Source organism: Puma concolor, chromosome C2 (genome assembly GCF_028749965.1).
Source record: "Puma concolor isolate L17-30 chromosome C2, mPumCon1.1.hap2, whole genome shotgun sequence".
Lineage (NCBI taxonomy): Eukaryota > Metazoa > Chordata > Mammalia > Carnivora > Felidae > Puma > Puma concolor.
In genome coordinates this window covers 138,510,306-138,525,851 of record NC_141675.1, presented here as the reverse complement: position 1 = coordinate 138,525,851, position 15,546 = coordinate 138,510,306, and the positions used below count along the sequence as shown (strand labels likewise).

General features: G+C 36.7%; 1 pseudogene; it reads right to left on the bottom strand.

Moving 5' to 3' along the window:
• Positions 1-365: 365 nt before the first annotated feature.
• LOC147577550 (protein downstream neighbor of Son-like) lies at positions 366-5,026 on the bottom strand (annotated as a pseudogene).
• Between the last annotated feature and the right edge of the window lie 10,520 nt (positions 5,027-15,546).

Genomic DNA, 15,546 nt, shown 5'->3' with positions numbered 1-15,546 from the left:
GGAATGCCTGCATGAATACAAATGTGTGACCAAGGTGAAAATATGTTGGGAAGGTAGGCCATGAAAATTATGGTTTATCATGTTAATAATAGATAGATAAATTAAAGGGTTTTTCAGATGTGAAGCCCTTTATAGTAAGCACAGGAGTGATAAAAATATCACTCAATAAACATTGATAAGTGAGTGTCTCTGAGAAGTGTGAGTTCATTGGGGGAAGCCAGTAAAAAATAGCAACTAGTGGTTAGAGAGCAGATTTTGGTGGTTTGGGCCAAAATAGAGAAATGAAGAAGGATGAAACTCTAGATTATGAGCAAATGGAATCTTCAAGAATCTGTGTTTATTGGAAGTGAGGGTGATGGAGAAAGTCACATCAAGGACGACTCCCAGTTTCTAGCTGAGTGGGGAAAAAGCCACACAGGGTTGAAGAAGGTGTAGCCAGAGAGGCAGAGGGCAATCAGGGGAATGTCAGGACTGCCCCACGGGCCCGCCCCCAGCTAAGAAGGGGTAAGAAGTATGCAACAAAGTGAAGTTAGAAACAACCTAGAAAGGGGTGCCTGGGTGACTCAGTTGGTTAAGCATCTGATTTCAGCTCAGGTCATGATCTCATGGTTTGTGAGTTCAAGCCCCACATCAGGCCCTGTGCTGACAGCTCACAGCCTAGAGTTGGCTTCAGATTCTGTGTCTCTCTCTGTCCCTCCCTCACTTGCACTCTCTCTCTCTCTCTCTCTCAAAAAAAAAAAAAAAAAAAAAAAAAAAAAGACCTGGAAAATATCTATCTGACTACCAAAGAGCTAGTGGCCCTGAGTATACTCAGTGACCAACTGTGAATTCAGTTTTTGCTACCTACGTTCTCTCCTCAGTATATTCATATCAGTACATAGAAGTGCAACTTGCATTTAGGATAACTTAGTAATGTAGAAAAAAGAATAAGTGTTTGAACATTATTTTCTACATGCATATTAGGCAAGTGTGGAAACATGAATATTATTTGTGTATTAATGAAAGGCCTAGTTGTTGGTCTAATGACCTACTTCTGTTAACTGATCAGCTCTGATAACAGTAAAAAGCTATGGTTCTAGTTTGAATGCTAACAGTCCTCTCAGACCTTTGAAATCCCATTTAAATGATCTTATCTTTTTGTTTAGAATTATAACAAATAATCAACTCATTCGTGAGCACTAGGGAATGCCGATTTTCCCTTAAGTAGGAACATTTTTCATATTGAAAAAAATAAAACAAAACTCCAAAGACATCACTTTAAAATATGAAAACCATGAAATGAAATGAGATTTTGTCATTGTTTACAATGAAATGGGCAAAAAGCTTAGTCCTACCAGTAATGGGTATAGATAGATGAAGACACAGACATCTGTGGTGTCAAATTCTCCAAACTGGATTCTCCCCTTAACCAGCCACCCCTTCCCTCAAAATCTAAATGGGACGTTTAAGAACAGATGGTGAAGCATGACAGGATGATACTTTAATTCTGTCTCAAAATTATACTCCTAAATTCAATATGGCGTGTGACTGGGCCCTGATGCATGGAATGGCCTCATATTTCGCAGGCAATATTGATCTCAGTAGGCAGGTTTGCCTTCGTCTAACCCAACCCCACGAGCTTAAAATGTGGATCAAATTCCATCAGTGAAAAGGAAACGAATACTAAATACATCTAACATCCAAAAAAACCTTAGGATAATGTGAGTACATACCATATGCATTCAGGTCAACCTCATTAAAAAATTCACCTCAGAAAGAGAAAATACCTAAATCAAGGCAGAGAAAAACACATATAATCCTTAGCATTATCAATGCTGAGTGATATAACAGGTGAGAAATAAAATAGGAACCTTGAAGTGTAAGCCAAACCTTATCCTGTCTAAGTGACTGACAGATTGGCTGATAAAGATGTTTTTTTTCTCTTCTTAAGTAACCCCAACAGTGCTAACAGCTGAGCCCATTGTCCTCTGGGAGTGTGTTCAATGTCTAGTATCTGCCTAGGGAGTGAGAAACAGGCAGTGTCAGAGAAATCAGATACTTTTTGGATACATTTCCTTTTCTGACTCATTGTTTCTTTTTGATTCAGTATCGATTTTGCTTTTGCCCCCCTCTGTCCCACCCCTGGAAAAGACTGTGAGATGAATTAGAAGAAAGTGATGAACAAACTAATTCTATAGCTTATTTTAGCCAAGACAAGCAGCTATTTGAAAAGTTACATAGTGTAGTCCCGTAAAAGAAGAGCCAAAGGAGACGTTTACTAAGGCAACTTCTTGTCCCCACAAAGAGACAAGTCTTACAAAATGTTTCCTCCCTTCCTTGTACCTGTAGATAATCCTAAAGGTCTCCATTCCTTAGTATATCTTAAAATTCTGTTTCAGTTATAAATCTACTTCCTCATTTCTAAAGTTGTTTTACTCCAAAACTGTTTTTTCAATGTGTCTTAGGTTTCTAAACGTGCCAGAAAATTAATGGAACACAATTTTGTCTTCTCTAAAGAGTCATTTAAATACTCTCATTTTTTTACCTCTCATTCTCATCTCAAACCACTAAATACACTTTGAGTTCCATCTTCCCTTTGTCACCAAGATTATTATTTTTTGATTACCAGTAGCTTCCATATTGACAAATCCCAGCGGCCCTACTTCTGATACAGTGTAGTCAGTCTCCCACCATTATTGATCCAGAATATAGTTCGTATGCCCTTGAAATATTTTATTTGCTTCTAAGATGCCCGGATTATACCTTCCCTTGCTCTCCTTCTCAATGTTTATTTTATTTCTTTTTTAAAAAAATTGAAATATATATATACACACACACATATATATACACACACACAAATACCTACAAGCACATTAACATTACTTGGCTGTGACAGCTGAGCATATATAGAATACAAATATATATAGAATACCAATTATTTTTATCTGAATTAATATGCATTAAAAGCCAAACTTAATGTATTGGAGAATAGATGAGTTGTAAATCAGCAAGGAAGAAGCTAAGGTAGAAACAATCACAGTCAGCTCAGGAGATATTGTCTACATTTGTTTTCTACCCTTATAAAACTAGCCTGCTAATAATCTTAAATTGTTAAAGTAATATAATTCTGCCTGATGCCATTGGTCACAATACCTGGAGATAATTGCTACTAAGTTAGCCTTAATCGCCCATTTGCAAAGAAACACTGACGTTAATTCAGTTTTCTTCTCAGTTTTTAATTAGGTTGTAGGAATCTAAAATGCTTTGAGTTATCTTCATATCTGAATATCTCCTCTGAAAATAATAAAAACATAAAATGTTGATTGAAAACCTTAATCCTACTGCTTAGTGCATGCAATAAAAGTTAATGTAAAAAGTTAATATTTATCAATAACATTTGAATGTGTTAAAATTATATTTCTTTTAACTTCCAGAATGAACTTTAAAGCCAAGAGTATAAGAATCTTGAATTTCCTTGCCAGAAGGACTTTTTCCTCAAAGATTCCTTTTAGACTTACTTTGGTGTTCAGGATGTCAAATGCATTCACTCACTTCCACGGTCTCCTTATCAAGTACGTTATTCACTGGTGGGCAGGTATTAAATATAACGGTTGACTCCCGTGTCTACAGTCCTGCAGAAAATGACCCACCCTGTGAAGGGTGAATGGCACAGTCACAGAATGCGGAGAAGGAGGCATGACAGAGTTTGTAACCTCCAAACTAAATTGATGTTTGTATCCAGAAAGGGCTTACGTCTTCACAGGCACATGGCATCGTGAAACCTCAGAGAACTATGGTGGCATCAGAGCATTGGGGGGAGCCCTGCTTGTGACCAGAGGTCAGAACTAAAGTCTTACTGCATCCCCCAAAAAACTATCAATGTAAAGGTGTCCATTTCTTTCTCCACACAACAGACCCAGGTCTGTGATCCATTTGTACTTCATGTGTCTCTTTATGCAGCACGGTAGAGACTATGTCTGTTGTTGTTGTTGTTGTTGTTGTTGTTGTTGTTATTTTCTCTTGCACATTTATCTCTTCCAGCCGGGAAAACCTTTCTTCATCCTTGTCACTGATTGCTTGCCCCGCCCTATTCCAAACTTGTTCTGGATGCTGTCTTCTTTTTATGCCCATTTTCTTTTGTTAAAAAGGTGAGAAAATTCAGTACTTTCATTTTTGTAATAGCTTCTCTTGTACTTCTAGTTTTAGGGAACCGGAGAACTAGGATAACATCATCTCCAGCTATTTCTGCTGCCTAGAAAAGGAGAGTAAATGGATCAGCGTAAACGTAGAAATAAACACAATGTGTTGTTTTCAGCGGTTTATAGAGGGAAGCAAAGGTCACAGAGGAGCCACTCATTAAAATGTGTTGCTGGGGCGCCTGGGTGGCGCAGTCGGTTGAGCGTCCGACTTCAGCCAGGTCACGATCTCGCGGTCCGTGAGTTCGAGCCCCGCATCAGGCTCTGGGCTGATGGCTCGGAGCCTGGAGCCTGTTTCCAATTCTGTGTCTCCCTCTCTCTCTGCCCCTCCCCTGTTCATGCTCTGTCTCTCTCTGTCCCAAAAATAAATATAAAACGTTGAAAAAATAAATAAATAAAAAATTATAAAAAATAAAAAAAATAAAATGTGTTGCAAGGTGTCATCATTTGACTAAGGGTTTTTTGTGTTTTTTTTCCAGCCATTTTCTTTTCTTTTCTTTCCTTTCCTTTCCTTTTCTTTCCTTTTCTTTTCTTTTGCTTTTTTTTTTTTTTTTTTTTTTTTTTTAATCAGCTCCAACATGAGGAACAGTGTAGCCATGGTGAGGCAGGGTGGAGCCAATAAAGACTGCTGAAAGAACAGAACTAAATGGAGAATTTGAGATTCTGTATACTTTGAGGCAAAGTAATTTCTCATGCCCTACCATGTTGGGCAAGACCTCGAGCCTAGTCCTCTCTTTCCAATGATCTGTCCAGATAAAGGGTTGCAAAGAGGTGAAAAGGTGTAATACTCCAGTGCACAGGTAACTCAGTACTTTCTGAGGATGGAATCCCAGATCCAGAAGCCGGTCCATGTGGAGTTTGGAGGAATACAGTAACTGTTTCACCTTCTGAGATCTACTTACAAGTCTTGGGAAAAGCAAAGGCTCAGTCCTTTTTCCCTTCTTCCCTAGTATCCACATTCTTTCCATAGGTACTGTCTTATGGGTCATATTATATTTCAATGACTCTCAAATTTATGTCTCAAATATTTATATCTATACCATGAGACTTGTATATCCTAACTGCTGCTTGATGTACTTACATGATAAATTTTAATTTTTCCCAGATCTGCTCCTTTCTCAATCATCCATTTTGGTCAATTGTATCCACATATAATTGTACCTAGTCACAGTCACAGTATGGCAGTTGTGACCACTTGCCATAGCTAAAAATTAAGCCATTTTGAGATATTCCTTTTCTCTCACCAGTCCATGGAGCCTTTTATTTCCACTCTACTTAGAAAATAGGCCCTGATTGTATAAATGTATGTCTATACTTCTCTAGCACCTATATCCAGAACTTTAACTCACTTATGGATTACTGTAATAGGCACCTAACATGGCTCTTTTTGGCCTATTCTTTACTGTCAATGGTCCACTAAGTGCATAAAAACATAAATAAATAAAATAAATATACATAAGATCAGTGTGACACAGAAACCAAAATTTCTCTTTTGTTTTGTTATTAGAGAAAATAGAAAATTGCATCAAATTATGTTGATAAGCTGATAAAAGTTTTGGCAGACTAACAACCATGAAATTTGGCAATATGAGGGTCATTACAGATCTTGAAAAGAGCATTATGAGTGACATGGTATGGGATGGATTCAGTTAAGAAGAGAAAATGTGTGATAAACTGGAGACAATAACTGAAGTTCTTTCAAAGAGATTTGGGTGAAAGAAATAGGAAAATGGGTAAATATCTGGAAAGGAATGTGAAGAGAGACGTTTTTGCATGGGTGCATGTATGTATACACATGTGGTTGTGTGTATATATTTCCTTATAAAAGGTATCCATGTATGTCTGTATGAAGCTGGAGAAATCAAGAAAAGGGAGAGACTTGAGATGCAAAAAAGAAATGATTTGCAGAAACTGATATTCAAGTTCACGATAGCCAAAGCAGTTAGATCTAGAGGGCAAAATCATAGAGAGGAAAAATCTTTGATGAGATTAACCTCATATTATGGCAGCTCCCCCCTCTTCAAACATTAGCTTACATGTAAATTATGCATATATTGAGACACCAAGAATTCCAACAGAAAGCAATAGTGGAGAGGCTAAAGCAAAACAAAATATTCAGCAGCCATGAGCTACATAGAAGACAGAAGATGGGATCCAGACCACATGAAGCTATAGGGAGCCTGGTACATATCTCAGATATTCAGCAGAAACACAAAATGAGCACATCTTGTTTGAACTATCTCTTAACTCTAAGGGGGAAACACAGACATAAAAGTCTGAACAATGCTTAAAACCCATTCTGAACGGAGTTCAATCTGTATTGTCTATTTTTGGAAAATAATCCCAATAAAGATTTTTTTATTTATGTTTTAATTTTGTTTAATGTTTATTCATTTTTTGAGAGAGAGATGGAGACAGAGCACAAGTGGGGGAGGGGAAGAGACAGAGGGAGACAGAATCTGAAGCAGGCTCCAGGCTCTGAGCTGTCAGCACATAGTCTGATGTGGGACTCGAACTCACAAACTGTGAGATCATGACCTGAGCCAAAGTCAGACGCTTAACCAACTGAGCCACCCAGGCACCCCAAGATTTTTTTTTAATGTGAGGTTTGACATACTGATTCTAAAATGTAAAAGTTAATCTTAAATATGAAAAAAAAAAAAATTGCAGAATTTACATGACAAAACTTGCTAACAAATAATGAAGCTATAATAACTAAAACAATGTAGTTATGGATGCAAGGATAGACAAATAAACCAATGGAACAGATAGAGAATCCAGAAACAGAAGTTGGAAAATACGGTCATCTAATTTACAATAGTTACCACTTCATTTCAGTTAGGAACATATGATCTTTTCAACAATTTGCCCTGGATATATAGGCTATCTTTGACTGAAAACTATGAACCTTTATTTTTTTTACTTTTTTTTTTTTTTCAACGTTTATTTATTTTTGGGACAGAGAGAGACACAGCATGAACGGGGGAGGGGCAGAGAGAGAGGGAGACACAGAATCGGAAACAGGCTCCAGGCTCCCAGCCATCAGCCCAGAGCCTGACGCAGGGCTCGAACTCCCGGACCGCGAGATCGCTACCTGGCTGAAGTCGGACGCTTAACCGACTGCGCCACGCAGGCGCCCCTGAACCTTTATTTTTAACTCACTTCACACACAAACTAATTTCCGATGTTTGCTAAACATAAAGCTGATATGTAAGGCATTAAAACTTATGTAAAAAAAAATTTAAAGAATATCTTTACAAACTTGTGGTAACTCGGGATAAGGTTTTCTTAAATAGCATGTAAAAAGTATTACCTATGAAAGATAAAATTAACCAAATAGATTACAGTCAAGTTAAGAACTTCTGTTCATGAAAATACCCAATTAAGAGGATGAAAAGAAGCCACGAATATTATTGTCCCTTTCTGAAAAATACTTGCATTTTTTTCTAATACATATATTAGATGCTGTGTTAGAATATATTTAAAAAAACCCTAATGTACCCAAGAAAAAGACAAAGGTAATAAAATGAGAAAGAAAAAGGCATTCACAAAAATACTATTTCAATGGTCAATAAACATATAAACTTATTTTCAGTACAACTTATCTTTAGCAAAATGAAAATTAAAACCAACATAGATACCACTACACAAATACCAGATTAATTAAAATTCAAAAGACAGAAAATTCCAACTTATGATGAGAGTATGGAAAATCTTGACGTGCATGTTGAATAGCTGAGCTTTTGGACAATGCTGGCAAGATTGTAAATGAGTGCAATCCTATCAGAAATCACTTTAGCATTGGGGCGCCTGGGTGGCGCAGTCGGTTAAGCGTCCGACTTCAGCCAGGTCACGATCTCGCGGTCCGTGAGTTCGAGCCCCGCATCAGGCTCTGGGCTGATGGCTCAGAGCCTGGAGCCTGTTTCCGATTCTGTGTCTCTCTCTCTCTCTCTGCCCCTCCCCTGTTCATGCTCTGTCTCTCTCTGTCCCAAAAATAAATAAATGTTGAAAAAAAAATTAAAAAAAAAAAAGAAATCACTTTAGCATTAAATATTCTCATTACCTATGATCCTGGATTTTTCCTAAGGGATCACCTAACAGATACGAGTGAAGGACATATGCCCATCAAAAGACATACACACGCTTCTTTGAAGCTTTATATACAGTACTACAAAACTAAACCTGATCCCAAAGACTTTTATCAGTTCAGTGGAGAAATAAATGTTCCTGTATTTATACAATTGAATACAACACAGCAACAAGTAGAAAAACAGCTACATGCAAAACATAGATACAACATGGAATGGAAAATGTAAGAAATTCCAGATCAGTCAAAACTAATCTCTGCTGATAGAAATAAAAATAGTCATTATCAAAAACAAAACAGGTGAATATGTGGGAAAGGGGTAGAAGAGGTGAGAGGGAAACAAACCACAAGAGACTCTCTTTTTTTTTTTTTTTTTTTTTTGAGGGAGAGTGTGCACATGAGCATGTGCATGGGGGATGGGCAGAACGAGAGGGAAGGAGAGAATGTTAAGCAGGCTCCATGCCCGCCCAGCACAGAACCCAATGCAAGCTCGATCCTAAGACCGTGGGATCATGACTTGAGCTGAAATCAGGAGTTGGTTGATCAACCAACTGAGCCACCCAGGGGCCCCTCAAACTGTAAGAGATTCTTAATGATAGAGAACAAACTGAGGGTCGATGAAGGTGGAAGTTGGGAGATGGGCTTGTTGGTTGATGGGTACTAAGAAGGGCACTTCTGATGAGCACTGGGTGTTATATGTAAGTGATAAACCATTGAATTCTATTCCCGAAACCAATATTGCACTGCATGTGAACTAAAATTTAAATTGAAAACTAAAATAAGGGGCGCCTGGGTGGCGCAGTCGGTTAAGCGTCCGACTTCAGCCAGGTCACGATATCGCTGTCCGTGAGTTCGAGCCCCGCATCAGGCTCTGGGCTGATGGCTCAGAGCCTGGAGCCTGTTTCCGATTCTGTGTCTCCCTCTCTCTCTCTGCCCCTCCCCTGTTCATGCTCTGTCTCTCTCTGTCCCAAAAATAAATAAACGTTGAAAAAAAAAAAAAAAAACTTAAAAAAAAAAAAAAAGAAAAACTAAAATAAAAATAAAAAAAAGCAGGCAAAAAAAATAGTCATTATCTTCACCAGGGGAACTGATAGTGCCATAAAGAGACCATCAGATAAGATTCTGAACTGCTGAAATTATTCTATCATTTGAGGGAAGGTGGCAGGGGGATTACGTGAGGATATATATCCAACATCAAACCATACACTTAAAATTTGAATATTGTTTGTGTAAATGCCACATGTGAACTGAGAAACAAAAAAAAAAACTTGAAAACCTTATTCTTCCCTTGGATTAGTTAGACTAGGACTATTATTTGAATTAAATGTAGCTAAACTGGCTTATTTCTCCTTTCATCATATGCAAACAAGCCACTAAACCCTGAGTCTCATGGGAGGGAGCAAAAGCTTTGTTCCTTCATGAATTCGACTTATTTAGCAGTAAGATTTAAAAGGTATTACAAAATGAGTGTTTTCATGACTCAGTCTTTTGGGAGAATAATTCTATCTTTTAAACCATCATTTCACTCTATACAGTGTAAATATGAATAACCTTGGAGACAGTGAAAAAAACACATTTCAAGAGTTAAAATTTATCCATTTATTAAGTCTTTGAAGTTGAAAACATACAGAAATCCAAGCAGTTACCTCAATTCTGAAGGTTAAGTAACTTTTATATTATCTACCCATCTGATAAACTATCCTTCAATATTAAAATTCGTATCTTTTCACAAATTTTGTCTATATAGTAAAATTGAATATGTTTGCACGAACTTTGCACATGTGTTGTCCACTTTGTTCTTACAAAATGTCTAATAATTTGCATAAAAATGAAGGCCCACGATTATTCAAAGTCGGGCTATAAAAGATGGAGAATGAAGGCGAGAAGGAATTCCCCAAACTTCCCCACTCTAACAGTCCCCAGAAAGCAGGGACTGCTTTATAAATCCATAGATTTATAAAAATGACTACAGATAAGTCCACAGCTGTCTTTTCTATATCCCTTAAGCTCTCCCTGAACTATAGGGACATTGTCTTTCAGTGTGAACTCTGAAATTCCCACCAGTGTGACTGTTCCCCGTTTACTTATCCCAATAATGAGCTACAGAAAAAATATATAAAATATATAATAGAAATGTATAAATCTTTAGGTGGGTGGGGCCAAATTACACTTTATAAGTGGAAAATGACTCAATTAGTAATCTTCTCTTTGAGCTGTACAGATGCTACTTTTCCTTGCCAAATCAGAAGGATTTAACATTCGCCAATAAGATTTCAGGACTGGATGCAACATTATTTAGCAAACCAGGCAAATACCATGTGCTTTCCAGTAAATTCATTTCTAACTCAAGAATTTGTGCTTGTACAGTTTGCATTGGTAGATTTGTCTATGATCTGTTCTCACGCGAGTGCTATTTTAATTTTTACTTGAATATTTCCCCCCCTTTCTTAATTTTAGACTTAAAGGGTACTGACCCTGAAACTTTAATTTTTCATCTTTGTTAGCTTCATGAGGTACCCTTACCTGCAGTGTCCAATTGACATCTTTTATCTAGAATAACAGGTGTATTATATGTTCCTATAGTCTGCAGTGGGATTTAAATTAAAGGTCACATAAACCTTCCCAGTGTCATTTGATAAGTATTTGAAGATGGGCAAATTGCAAGTTGTACTTGGAATTGACCTATCCTGTCTCTTAGATTTCCATACGTAATCATCTCACTTCACTACAGGTCACCAGTACCCCTTATATAATGCTAGTATTACCACGTTACTAAATCTACAATTAAGGTATCTTGTATTTCTATGACTCTAATTGTCTCTAATTCAATCTGTCTGGTAGAGGGGATATATTTAACTACCTAAGTCCTAAACTTTATGCCTTTCCCTCAGTGCCACTTTGCGTGCCTTGAGAGGAATATGACAATTGTTCAAGCTTCCTTGGAGAGTTTTGGGGATGGTAAGAATTTTATCTCCCAGACGTGTTCATTTAGTCTCACAAGTGTAACACCCTCTACTGTAGAACATTTTCAAAACACTTTCTAGGTTCCATTCTGGTCTTATCTGTGCTCCCGTCTCATACCCAGGCAACAGCCAGACCCATTCTCCTAATTCAGAATGTTTTTAGTTTCTTTCTACAATGGTTTAGCTCTTGTAGAATTCCTCTTATTTTCTTTTTTTTTTTTTTTGCTTTAAAATTACCATATTATTTAAAATTTGAAATTTACTTTGTTTTAAAAGAGTTGTAAATAACTTAGTTTGGGCTTAAACACTCAAAACTCCAAGATAGTATCCCGTTTTTAGTAAATATTTCTTATATTCTTTATGATGTCCTATTTTCCATTGTTCTCCTCTGGCACAGAAAAAAAGAGCTAGATGGAAAGGGAAAAGTGATAGAGGAAAAGAGGAAAGGAAGCAAAAGAAACAGCTGGAACAGAATGCTGCACATACTGCCAGAGCATAAGAGCTGACATTTGATGTGACATTTGATGGTTGTGACATATGTGAAATAGTGGGCTCTGACCGCATTGGATTTAGAAAGATTTTAGGAAAGAATAGGCGTGCAGCCTCATAGGAGTCATGTGATTCCAATTTACGTATGTTAGATAGTGAATGGATAAAATTTTGTTCAGTTTCAACCTTTGCTACCATACAAGTTCAATATTTGTCTGACCTTTATAATGTATGGATTTCAAAAAATGAAAATAAACACAAATAATTAGTATAGACCAATTACCAAGTTTTTATTGCCTTAATATAAAAATTAGCTCATTTTATTAAAAGAAATCAATCACTGAGACATTTGGAAAGAATAAAACACAAGTCAATAAATCAGTGTCTGCATATAGATATGACTTCAGTTGGAAGATACGTAGTCTATTTAAAGTGCATGCCGAACAATTACCCCATTAATTTGATGAATGTAGACAGTAATTTGTGATGATTTAAGCCTCGAAGTGCTATTTTTCTCCCAGATTCATAGGGTTTGTTTTATTTTAATTATTTGGGTCATTGCCTTAATTCCCCATTTAACATTACTTGTAAAAAGGCCTTCCTATTTCTAAAATGTGGCCTTTTTAATGAAGTTCCTTCTACTACTGACTTTAACCTTTAAGCTTACCATGTTATGGCACTATATGTAAATAGCCACCCTTAATAATGACATTTGGCACGACTCCAGAAAGAAGAGTAGCAGGAAAGCAGTGAATTGAGGTTTTTCTCCCTTTGATTTTAAATGTGTATTGCACTGTAACATCATTTCTCCTGCAACGGAGAAAATTATTCTTAGATATTTTTCTTTTAATTCCTACCTTCCAACCTCCCTCCTCCATCCTATAGTATTTTAAAGTGCAGTGTAAAAAAGACCCAATTATACAACAAATTTTGGACTTCTGTTTGCTCATATCTTAATATTTCCTGAGCAGTGTTTTAATATACGCATTAGTTTATAAATTGGTATTAACAGTTAACATTGATTTCTTCATTAAGTGTGTTTTAAATTTTATATTGAATTTTCTAATAAACTAGAACACCAGTGTATTTGCATTGTCAAAATTAAGGGAAAAAAAGGAGTTTAATAACTTAATAAAATGTGAGGCTTGGAGTCAAATTAATATTCATTAAAAAAGAAAATTTTGCTTTAAATTGATACTTGTATGCCATAATTCTTTAATCCCTTTCAGTTTAAAACTTTCACCTTAGGATTTTCTTATTTCTTCCACTCTTTGCCTTACTGATTGATTGATATTCACGCATTCAGAACAAGAGTAATGAATTAATTTTTATGTTTAATTGTGATATAATTACCAAGGATAAATTGACACAAAGAATTAGGATGTCAAGCTTATTAAGCTGAATTTTAGTTTTAATTTAGCTAAATTTGGATTTTCTATCTTTATTATGAGACAGAACAGCAGGAATATTTTCTTCAGGGTCATTAAGCAAGATTTTGCAATATCTCAGGTGATGTTTATACTTCAGGGGTCCAATTTGACCACTTTGTTTTATTTTTATGAGATTCCTCACTTTTGGGGAGGAAATTTACTCTGAGGAAAATAAAAGTCAATAAATTTATAGTTGATGTAGCTACACAGATTATGCATCGTCACATCCTTGAACTCATGCCCAAATACCTTTTCCTCTTGTCTACTTACCCATTATTAAATGGTGAAACCCTTGATCTTGTCAGTTTCAGTTGTACTACTTCCGTGGTGCTCAAGCGTCCCACATTTCAGCCTGCATGTGTGACTTTTTAGTACATCCCTTTTGGTCTAGTATTTCAACTCCAGAGGTGGGTGGATAAAAATGATGCAAAACTCAAACACACAAAACTACTAAAATTCTTAGCTTCCTTGCCTCTTGACTGGATGATGAATCATTTGCTGTCCTGTGGAAGGCCAGGTGCTCTTGTGTAGTGGATCCAGTGCATGCTGGATTATTTGATCACATTACATATGCAATTATTCCTGTCCTGTTCAAATCTCCATGATTGTTTTATCTTTAGTAAATCAGTCTTGTCATTGTACAAGCCAGTGCATGAAAAAACAAGAAAAGAAGAAAATCAAACCCCTGTCCGTCAATGGTGAATGGGTAAAGAAGATGTGGAATACATACACAATTGAATATTACTCATCCATGACAAAAAGAATGAGATCTTGCCACTCGTGACAACACAGATAGACCTACAGGGCATCATGCTAAGTGAATTAAGTCCGAGAAAGACAAATACCATGATTTCCCTTATATACAAAATACAAAACAAAACAAAACAAAACAAAACAAATGAAAACAGAAAAGAGAAAAACTCTCACAGAGAACAAACTAGGGATTGCCAGAGGGAAGGGGGTTGGGGGGATAGAAGAAATAGTTAAGGAGATTAAGAGACACAAATTTTCAGTTATGAAATGCCTTAGAGGTGAAAAGTACACACGTACACACCCATAAACACACACAAAAGGAAAAAAAAAGGAAATCTCTCTGAGGACTCCCCATCTCCTCCAACTATTGGCTCGTTTCTCTGCTCATTTTTGCAGCTATATTTCTATTATCTTGATTGACTCTGGACAGGCCTTTGACTCCATCATTTCTCCGAAGCAGCAATTAACCTCTAAATGTTGAATCCAATTGTCATTTCTCAGAAGTCATCCTGGCCTATGCATTTGACACAATTGATTCTCCCAGTTAGGAGAACACAACAATTTATAATAAAATTGCTTCTGTCTGAAGTCCCCTTCTGGCACAAGATATTCCTGCTGATTTACCCCTTTACTATAGCACAAGATACTTTGTCCTAAATTCCCTTTTTAAGTCCTCTTATGGCATGAGATACCCCTATCTAATTTTCTATGGTATAAAATACCTGTGCCCAAAAGTGTACCTGTGTCAAAAGACACAGAACAAATAAGAACTATTTAACTACAGTGTCGTGTAATCTTGTAAAGAGATCCTTCATTAATTCCAGTCAAAGACTGCCAAGTATTTATTGGCCATTTGTTATCCTTGAATAGATAGGATAAAAACACTTCTCAGTTTTGTTCTGCATTTAGCTTAGTGCCAGATGACTGTGTTCTGGTCAGAATTACCTAGGAAGAAGTGTATATAATTCTTCAGGCGTAGGCATAATGATTCCTACATGCTCTTTCATATCCTCTATTCCTGCCCTGGTGGCTACCCAGAACATGAGTTTGAGATGACAGCTTCACACATCTTCTTTATCCATTCACTTATCGATGGATGCTTGGGCTGCTTCCATGTCTTGGCTATACTGCGAATAATGCTGCAGTAAACATATGTGTCCATATATCTTTTAAAATTAGTGTGTTCGTTTTCTTTAAGTAAATACCCAGTAGTAGAATTATTGGACCATATGGTGTTCCCATTTTTAATTTTTTATACTGCTTTCCACAGTGGCTGTATCAGTTTACATTCCCACTAATAGTCCACAAGGGTTCCTTTTTCTCCACATCCTGGCCGACACTTGTCATTTCTTTGTTTTTTTGATACTAGCATTCTGACAGGAATAAAGTGATATTGCATTGTGGTTTATGTTTGCACTGTCCTCATTATTTGGGATGTTGAGCATGTTTTCATGTGTCTGTTGGCCATCTGTATGTCTTCTTTGGAAAAATGTCTATTCAGGTTTTCTGCCTAATTTTTAATTGGATTATTTACAGTATCCAAAATATGGAAGCAGCCCAAGTACGGATAGATGAATGGATAAAGTGGATATGGTGTATGTACACAATGGAATATTATTCGGAGGCACCTGGGTGGCTCAGTCGGTTGA